Source organism: Abramis brama (assembly GCF_963993115.1).
Source record: "Abramis brama genome assembly, chromosome: 18".
Taxonomy (NCBI): Eukaryota; Metazoa; Chordata; class Actinopteri; order Cypriniformes; family Leuciscidae; genus Abramis; species Abramis brama.
Window position 1 is genome coordinate 27,958,593 of NC_139980.1, and position 10,797 is coordinate 27,969,389.

The 10,797-nt window shown below is 36.0% G+C and overlaps 1 long non-coding RNA gene across 3 annotated transcripts in view; it reads left to right on the plus strand.

Moving 5' to 3' along the window:
- The window catches only part of LOC311068826, an 85,525-nt gene extending 76,425 nt beyond the window's left edge, over positions 1-9,100 (plus strand). For all 3 annotated transcript variants that reach the window (XR_014603433.1, XR_014603434.1, XR_014603435.1), the window contains 2 exons: positions 4,236-4,378; positions 5,655-9,100. This is a non-coding gene — a long non-coding RNA (uncharacterized lncRNA). The remainder of the gene's footprint in view (positions 1-4,235; positions 4,379-5,654) is intronic.
- The last annotated feature ends 1,697 nt before the right edge of the window (positions 9,101-10,797 follow it).

The following is a 10,797-nucleotide window of genomic DNA, read 5'->3' on the forward strand; positions in this document are numbered from 1 at the left end:
AATACAATCTTGAGAATAAACTCATTACATTTCAAGAATAAAGTCGTGTTTCGAGAAAAAACTCGTTAAATTTCAAGAAAAAAAGTCGAAGTTATCGTGAGAATAAACTCATTACATTTATATGAGAATAAACTCATTAAATTTAATATTGACTTTATTCTCAATATTTAATGAGTTTATTCTCAAGATTGTATTTCGACTTTATTTCTCGAAATTTTACGAGTTTAATCTCGCATTATAATGGCTTTAATCTCGAGATGGTTTTATTTTTTTTTATTATTGCTTGGCCCTAATCCTCTTCATTTATACACTGTATAAAATTATATGATCAATAAGTTATGACAACATATGTTTTTACATTGCTTTAACTCATCAAAATAAGTTAAGAAATTTTCAACTTTTTTTTATGTTATCCAAGATTTATCAAATTTTTTAAGTTAGTTTAGTACAATTTAAGTTGAAATGACATAAACATCCAAGTTGATTGTAATTAAAAAAATTAAGGCAGCGACTAATTACAACTTTTATATCTTTATTTCTCATTCATTTCACAAATGAAACTTCATATTTCACTATAGCGGCTACGATTAAAAAATGGGGTCAGTAAGATTTTTTTTAAAGAAATTGATACTTGTATTATACAAAATCACATTAAATTGATTAAAAGTGACATTTACATTAATAATAAAAAAAAATGCAGTTTCAATAAATGCTGTTCTTTTGAACTTTGTTCATCAAAGAATCCTGAAAAAAAAAAAAAACACTGTTGCCACAAACATGTTAAGCAGCACAACTGTTTTGAACATTGATGATAATAAGAAATGTTTATTGAGCAACAAATCAGCATATTAGAATGATTTCTGAAGGATCATGTGACACTGAAGACTGGAGTAATGATGCTGAAAATTCAGCTTTGACATCACAAGAATACATTACATTTTTTAAAATAAATTCAAATAGAAAACAGTTCTTTTAAATAATAGTTCACAATAATGTTTTTACTGTATATTTGATCAAGTATATTCAGCCTTGGCGAGTGTAAAAGTTTCAAAAGGATTTAAAAGAATTGCAACATTATTTCTTCTAATTGTGACTTTACATCTTCAATTTTTGTCTTTCTCACAATTTTTTCTCACATTTTTATCTGAGGCACAAAGGACCCGTACATAAATAAAGAAATGTCTGTCTTAAAAAATGTTTGTTTCTGATATCACAGAATATCTTGTTCTCTCCGTATAGAGTTTCTTGTAAGCTTGTGTCATTATGAGCAGAGTCTTCCTTTTCCCCCTGTTCTCACACAAACAACTCACGTATCAACTTCATATCAGGAAGTTCATATCCTGACAATGTGATAGCTAATGATATACCGGCAGTGAGCACCTCTTTCCTTACCTCTTTGTGATTGTTTTCAGTATGATACTACTAGAGGATAAACTATACTTCCCTCTGCTTTCATTGTAATAACAGTGATAACTCTGCATCAACATGATAACATTGACATATTGGATGTTGTGTCACCCGAGGGATGCATGAATCAGACACCGTAACGTCCAGCTTCATGAGTCGTCTAGCTTGGAAACCTGCCCTGATGTTTCGCACATCATCGCTCATGGCGCTCGCTTACTTGTCTTCATTAAAATAGTTTAGACTTGAAATTGCCTAATGGTTATGAGAGCTTTAGAATCATTTAAAAGATGTTGCGCCACGCTGGGAGAAAATACCTTTAAAGAACAATTTCAGTTTGTACCGATCCACTAAATGACTTTTAGCAAACGGGTGTGTTGCTTTGCTGTGAGTTGTGAAAACAGAGCGTCACTGGTGGGGTCCGGCCGTGATCTGAACCTCTTATCGTCATAATTACATTAGTTCTTAATGGGCCGAATTTGGCCAATTACTGAGGGAACAAACGACAAAATAAACAATGCAGGGTTCTTGTTTATTATATTATCGCACTAAAGATGTCATGTTATTGTGCTATAAACAAATTGAAAAATAATTGAATTTAGATTTTATCAGGGCAGAAGAACTTGTTCTCACCCCACTATCTAATTTCTAGCGTTGTTCTGACCTTCCATTGTGATTTACACGTGGCCAGGAGGGATTAAAATGAATAATTCTTGAGCAAAAGTTCTGTTTATTTTATTCGAGTGTATTCAGAATGTGAAATATGAATGGGACCGAGGCTATTTTGTCATGGAATTTTAGCTCATCACATTACACTAGTGTAACCTTTTCTTTTTGGTTGCTGTAAGCCTTAAGTATAAGTGTAAGGAGTGCAGTCACCAAGTTGGGTTCACCTCTTATTGAATCAATACAATTCTGATTGACAGGAGTGGACAAGCTAAATGTGATCATATGATTGAATATTCAATCATACAATTATACAAATCTATCTGTCTGTCATTTTATCATTCTATCTATCTATCTATCCATCTATCCATCCATCCGTCCGTCCGTCCGTCTGTCTGCCTGTCTGACTATATGTCTGTTTGTCTGTCATTTTATCATTCATTCACTGTCGTTCTTTCTATCTGTCTGTCTGTCTGTCTATCTATATATCTGTCTGTCTGTCTGTCTGTCTGTCTATATGTCTGTCTATATGTCTGTTTGTCTGTCATTCTTTCACTCAGTCGTTCTTTCTTTCTTTCACTCAGTCGTTCTATCTGTCTGTCTGTCTGTCTGTCTGCCATTTTATCATTCTTTCACTCAGTCGTTCTTTCTTTCTTTCACTCAGTCGTTCTTTCTATCTATCTGTCTGTCTGTCTATCTGTCTATCTATCTATATATCTGTCTGTCTGTCTGACTATATGTCTGTTTGTCTGTCATTTTATTCATTCACTCTGTTCTGTCTGTCTGTCTGCCATTTTATCATTCTTTCACTCAGTCGTTCTATCTATCTATCTATCTGTCTGTCTGTCTGTCTGTCTGTCTATATATCTGTTTGTCTGTCTGACTATATGTCTGTTTGTCTGTCATTTTATCATTCATTCACTCAGTCGTTCTATCTATCTATCTATCTGTCTGTCTGTCTGTCTGTCTGACTGTCTGTTTGTCTGTCATTTTATCATTCATTCACTCTGTTGTTCTTTCTATCTGTCTGTCTGTCTGTCTGTCTGCCATTTTATCATTCTTTCACTCAGTCATTCTTTATTTCTTTCAATCAGTCGTTCTTTCTTTCACTCAGTTGTTCTTTCTTTCTATCTATGTCAGTCTGTCTGTCTGTCTATATGTATGTTTGTCTGTCTGCCATTTTATCATTCTTTCACTCAGTAGTTCTTTCTCTTTTACTCAGTCGTTCTTTCTTTCACTCAGTCGTTCTTTCTTTATATCTGTCTGTCTGTCTATCTATATATCAGTCTATCTGTCTGTCTGTCTGTCTATATGTCTGTTTGTCTGTCATTTTATCATTCATTCACTCTGTCGTTCTTTCTATCTGTCTGTCTGCCTGTCTGTCTGCCATTTTATCATTCTTTCACTCAGTCGTTCTTTCTTTCTTTCTTTCTTTCACTCAGTCGTTCTATCTATCTATCTGTCTGTCTGTCTATATGTCTGTCTGTCATTTTATCATTCATTCACTCTGTTGTTCTTTCTATCTATCTGTCTGTCTGTCTGTCTGCCATTTTATCATTCTTTCACTCAGTTGTTCTTTCTTTCTTTCATTCAGTCGTTCTTTCTTTCACTCAGTTGTTCTTTCTATTTGTCTGTCTGTCTGTCTGTCTATCTATATATCTGTCTGTCTGTCTGTCTATATGTCTGTTTGTCTGTCTGTCATTTTATCATTCATTCACTCTGTCGTTCTATCTATCTATCTATCTATCTATCTATCTATCTATCTATCTATCTGTCTGTCTGTCTGTCTGTCTGTCTGTCATTTTATCATTCATTCACTCTGTCGTTCTATCTATCTATCTATCTATCTATCTATCTATCTATCTATCTATCTATCTATCTGTCTGTCTGTCTGTCTGTCTGTCTGTCTGTCTGTCTGTCTCTGTCTTGATTTCATTGAACAAATAAGAAAACCACTCTGAATGTTAAAGAGAACCTTTATCAAACTCATTTAATAACATCATACAATATAAACATTATTTTGGTGATTTTCATACATAAACACTACTTTAATTTTGCTCCATTACAGTAACCGTCATGGGAATTTTTTTGCACGCCACATCTCAGAGTTTAATGACTTTACTCCACCCCCACTCTCTCTTTCTTTCTCTGTTTATCATCTCCAGTCAATACCGTGGAGCTGTGTACATACAAACGGGAAACGTGTGGTGTCACACACATATACACACCAAACCTGGCAGAGTGTGTCTCTTTGCTGTGTCGAGGGAGCACTGACGTGTGTGACACCAGTGTGTGAAGGCCAGTTAGGGTGAGTGTGGCTGTTCCAGGCAAGTGTGTACGAATTTGGGAAGGTATGATGTGTCTGATTGGTGTTTTGTGTGTGTGTGTGTGTGCAGTCCAGCACGTTTAATGTACATTGTCCCAAGTGCACTCTTCTGCACAAGTAGTTCAACTTCCTGTGGCTGCTCCTCTGTGGGAAGAAAAATAAAGGCCCGCTGCAGAAAAGGCCATGGGAGATGTCGGTGTCAAAGACAGACCTTCGGGTTGTTGGAAAAGTTGTTTACACATGCAAAATCAAAGCCAAAAGAAAGAAAATGCTAAACATTTGAAACTGTTCTTTGCCAATTCAATTCCCCATTTGAAGTATTTGTTCCTCTTTTGGTGTTTTTTTTTTACAAGCTTTCAGAGGAGCAATTAAAATATTTGTGTAGCCAATGTAATTTAAAGATGCCAAATTTCTTGTAGTGGTATTTTTGCACAGCAGAGTTTGAGGTTACGACTAATTGTTTGTCTTGAATAAAGTATGTATGATCAATCTCACAGCCGGTCAAAAACATTGCTGGATCACATTTCACCCCGAGATTAAAAAAAAAAATATATATATATATATATATTGCTAAAACAAAAGGAAACATGTTTTTAGGACGATTTTCATGAAATTTAAATTTCCATTACAATTAAGTGGGTTTTTTACATTATGGTGCGAACTGTTGTACTGCCTTTATTTTTTTATTGTAATATATTTTTGAAAATATTGTATTAAAATATTTAACAGAGAAAAACTTTAAATAAACAATAAATTAAATGATATTAAGTATGAAATAAAAATAATAAATGCAAAAAAAAATAAATGACTATAATGAGAATCACAATTGATAATAATTGTAATTGCAAAAAAAAAAAAAATTTGATGCGTAATGGTATTTGGGCGGGAAATATAATTGCAGTAATTTTTGCACAGCAAAGTTTGAGGCTACAACTTATTATTTGTCTTGAATGAAGTATGTTTAATCTCTCTTTCTCTCTCTCTAATACATACAAAATATAAAATAAAATAAAAACATTGACTTGACTATTATAGTGATGAAAATCACATTGGGAATAATGGGAGTTGCAAAAAATAAATAAAACATAAATTTAAATGAAAAGGTATATTATTCATATGCATAACAATAATTAGAATTCCGGTGGGAAATATTCTTAATTGCCATGAAAATTAATGAATTAATTATGAATTAGTGTAAAGATTATCATTTAAGGACAAAATAGTTCACTAATGTGTTTATCTGTGATTGTGAATGCAGGCTCGTCATTGGAGAACCTTGTCCCTAGCCTTGTCCTGTGATGACTGAGTGGGGACCTCTAAATGTGTCCTTCCGGACTCCACGAATTCAAGTGACGGCTTTAGTGAAAGGCCATTTCGGTGCGCAACCGTTTCACAGATTTCTGCAGCTCAAGCAAATGGAAACCGCACTGAACAAAGTCCGAAATAGAACAGAAGAAAGAAGCACTGTCATTTTAAAACCCTGACAAAGCACGCTTTTAAACCTCTTCTCTGAGGCAGTCCAGTAACATTTACACAGACATCCCAAAACAGTCATTCCCGGCGAGAAAATATGGAGGCTTATTTTGGCGACCAGACGTTCTTGTCAAACAGTGAGCATGTGCACATCCTCACTCTTGAGAAGTGCTGACGTAACAGAGCATTGACACTTCTCTCTCCAGCGACTGTCAGGCATCAGCATTGGCTCTCTTTCCTTCCCATTACTCGGAGAAATCTGATCCCAGGTCAGGTGTTAGGGGGAGGACGTCAGCCAGGGGAATTTAACATGCTGAGGAGATCTTGGCAGGACAAAACAGCGCTTTCGGGACGCGCTAAAGCATCAGCGCAGTCACCCTTCTGCCGTGCGACTTTTACATGGGGCCGCGCATTTGTTGATGAGCTGTAAAGTGAGATTCAAAAGCATTCCCCTAGTGTGGCTGTAACTTTATTAACATTCCAGTTGCATTCTGGGACAGCGCTGTTATTAAAGGCCACCCATTAGTCCTGGAGCGCTTTGCCCAATCACGGCTCTCTCTCAGCCATTGCCGGGAGACAGCGTCTCTCAAGCTGAGAAAGAGGATATCACGCGTGCTGGGGTTTCAGTGTCGTACATGAGAGGGAGAATCGACTCCAATCCTCTTCCTGTTGATTCCACTTAGGATTCCCAAACTGCCTCTTCCCACGTTGACACAAATACTTAGGCCCATGTGACATCCTGTGTGGAAGAGGCGAACAATACCGGACTAATGCGTCAAGACCTGGGAACTGCGTTGTGAGAGATGTACCATCACACCTCAAACACATCAAGCCAGTTCCGCACTTTTTAGCAGTGTTTAGTGTCTCATCATCAAAGTTCATTTCCCTCAATTCTGTAAAAAGTGTTTATTTCATCTGTCAATACTTCAGCTGCAGTATAAAAATCGAACTTTCCATGAATAGGGTATGAAATAATTCATTTATAATATATAATTGGTGCTTATAATTTATAAAAATATTTTCGATATCGATAACTATAATGATAACTTTATTAGCAGTTCTGTTTAATCCAAGTATGTTGCAGTTTTGTCATCTACCGCTTTAAATGCTCGTGCTCCTTAAAGCAGGATAGATTCTGATTGGCTTTAAAATGTAAGTTACTATTCTCTCACATTATAAAGCTTTGAAGAGCCAGGATATTTTTTAATATAACTCTGATTGTGTTTGGCTGAAAGAAGAAACTCATATACGCCTAGGATGGCTTGAGTTGAAGTTGAGTTGAAATTATGGGATAATTTTCATTTATTGGTGAACTAAGACTATTAAACATTTAATGTGTTTAAAAGTTCATTCTAGGTTAATTTTGTCAGAAAATTGTTAATATTACATGTCTAATTGTTAAATAAAAGAACTTCGAGCCTCTAAAGCTTGAAAAAAAAAATACTCCAAGGACATAGTGTGCCATATTAATGTAAAGTGCCAGGTGCATTATAATCACTGTAAGTTGTACCAACAACAACAATAAAAAAGAACACATTCTAATCACTGTAAGTTGTACCAACAACAACAATAAAAAAGAACACATTCTAATCACTGTAAGTTGTACCAACAACAACAACAACAAAAGAACACATTTCCTTAGTGATTGCAGAAAGTATTAAAATTGTGAAAGCTACAGACCTTAAGTACCCCTCAGTTGTTGGTACATTGCTCAATGTTCTAAAAACGTGTTAAATAACAGTGCTGGAGCCAGAGTACTTATGCAGTAGATTTTCTCAGGAGCAATTAGCTTTTTATGCCAGATCTGCAGATAAACAACCTAGCGCTCGATTTGTTTACAGAAGTGGCAGATTTCTTTCAACCCCTCTCTTTCTCTTCGACCTTTCTTTAAATCTCACTTTCTCTGTTTTGCTCTTGGTGTGTAGATGGAGTGGAAATAGAAGCGCTAATGATGCTTGTGATTTAGTGAAATATACTTCACCTTTGACCTCTGATGTCACCCACAATAATGTTAAAGGGATAGTCTCACTCAAAAATCTAAATTCTGTCATCATTCACTCAGGTCGCTCCTTTGACTTTACTTTTTCTGTCTAAACACAAAAGGAAAAATGTAACAATTATTTTTTTGCTCTTTGCTGGACATTCATAACATTGTGAACAATATCTCAGTTTTGTTTCACAGAGGAAAGCCTGTGAAATGTTCACCATTCCCTGCAAAACAACACATTTAGGCCCAATCGGATCTCTGTTTTATATTCTATCTATATTAACTGCACTACCATATTATGCAAAGGGATTTATTAAAGACATCTCTTTTTTTCATCATCACAGCATGTCACATCTGAAGAACATGTTTGCATCAAACAGCTTGACTCAGATCTGTTACCCAGATTGCAGCTGGCCCTGAAGAAGTCTTTAGTATTGGAGCATGTGGAAGCACATGTCTTTCCTAGTCACGTCGGTGCAGAGTGGAGATGTGGCTTTTGGCTGTGATTCAAACCTTTGGCAGATGTCACTTTACGTAACATAATTTGTTATGTTAACTGCTTCATATTCACATGCCACAATCATTATACTATACAGTATATGCTCTATATATAACAACGCTGTGGCGCCAGAAATGAGTAGCATTGGCCACTTTAGTAAATAAAGTTTAATTCTAAGCAACACGTTTTGCTTGACTTCACTGACCACAGTTCATTAAATTATATAAAAAAGCTCTTAATTAGGTCTTAGTGAGGTACCACAGTTTTGTTCATACTCAGAATTAGGTGTTTGTTGAAACCTCTAACCCGAAGTATTACACACAGGTGCGTCCCACATAATTTGATACATTAAATCATGCTGCTTATTGGTGAAATGTGTGCTGTTACTTTTCTAAACAGATGTGTATGATTTTCAACTGCTGAATGATAAAACAGGAAAAGATCCCATTGATGTAGTGTCCAGATTATCATAAGCTGGGTTTCCATCCATGTGTTGTGCAAATTTTGCATAAAAAATGCTGATTAGAAACACCAAAATTTGTTTAAAATGTCAAAAATATGCACACACACACATAAAAAAAAAAAAAATTTAAAGGTTCCTAAATTTGTTTCGGAGGTGTCCTACAATAGGTTTACATTCATCCAAGGTCCAAAAACTGTCATTTTCTCATAATATACATTTCAGCATCACCTCTTTTCTCACAGTGTCTGAAACGGTTCTATAAAGGATTCGTCTCTCTAAACCCCTCCTTCCCGAGAGTCATCTTGGATCTGATTGGTCATATGGCCTAGTCTTTTGTGATTGGTCTACCACTTACAATGTGTGTCGGAATCGAAACGCCCATTACCATATCTGAATTTCAGCTCAGAAGGCTTCCTCAGCACCTTTACACAGTTACACTCAATCAGTAACTATGGTGTCGGTTTTACCATATCATTTTGAGTCCAAATTCTTTGGAAGTGCATGCAAAGTTTATTTGCTTTCACAGCGCAGTCAACAACACAAACCAAACTCTTCCAGGCCTCATCTACAACAACAGTGTTTAAGGGTCAAAGTAGATGTTGTTTGCTGGCAGCCAATGAAGACCATATATGGCAGCCAATGAAGACCATAAATTTGTTACAAACCGACATAGGTTTTTGCAGGATGTAAGACTGGAATTACTGACGACTCGTTGTAGGCAGTTCAGAATCGGATCTTTCTTTTAGGAGACAATAACAAAGACAATTTCCAGACCTTTCACATTCACAAACAGCTATATTACACACTTCATGAAAGGTAATATCCAAAAGAGCTAATTTTGGGGTACTTTATTTTTATTCCCTAAGAAAGCATTTGCATATACTACAATTTACCTAATAAATTCCTCAAACCATGTGAGTGAATGCAACTGCTAGCAATCTACTTTATTTTCCAGTTGTTCCAGTTGTGCTTTTTTTCTTCTTCTTTTTTTTCATTTTTCACATTAATTTACATTTGCAACTTGATTGGAGGCAATGCTAATCAAGCTAGAACCTCTAGAAACCACATAGCAATGCTAATGCTGAGAACATCTTAGCATCTGCATAGCGCTATTCCCATTTTCTGAAAAATCTACTTGTCACTTATCATTGAGCCTTGTATGTAATAGCTCCTTATGACTGACACAAATTTCTTGCAGTAGTAGGTCAAGTTCTTCAGGCATACTTTCCTCCAATTGAGAATGGACACCAGCCGGGTGGGAACAATGAGCCCAAGCAGTCACCGCCACGTTCTTTCTGGGAATAATTGTCAAAGGTTAGTGTCCAGTGTGTATTGTGGTTGTTCAAGAGGCTTGACCCCCTCAACCACAACAGAAAAACCTCAACCACAACAGCTGTTCACTTCAAATATCCCATCATTCCTCCATTCCCCTAGCGGGCAGGCAATGTACACAAGCACCAATGACAATGCAGTGCATTTCAGGATAGACCGATAATCTTTTTATCCTAAGTACAAGAAAAATGTTGAGCTTTCTCTCACCTTTTCCCAAAATACGAACAAGCTTTGACAAGAGTTTTGAGGAATAACATGCACATTTTTCCCCTCGCAGTTCTTTGTATCCTTGTCCTGTAAACATGGCAAAAATAAGCCTTTGATTTTTAGGTTCAAAGTGAGAGCTGTGCTGGACAAAGTCTCTCAGCACCCACCTCAAGCCCACGAGCTTGGCATTGACAATAAAGCGAATCTACTCAGCTATACACTTCAAAGATAAAATGCAGCATTTTTAGGTTGAAAAAAACATAATTCATCGTGCAATGTGCTTTTACAGTATAGGGGGATAGAAGAATACAATGTGGCATTCCTGATTGGATCACATGTTAATTAGTTTGGATTTGCTGAACTTGAAATTAACTTCAGTGACTCTCTTTCTTTGCTGAACTTCCAACATCTTTTCTTTTTTTTTCTTTTTTTTTTTCATC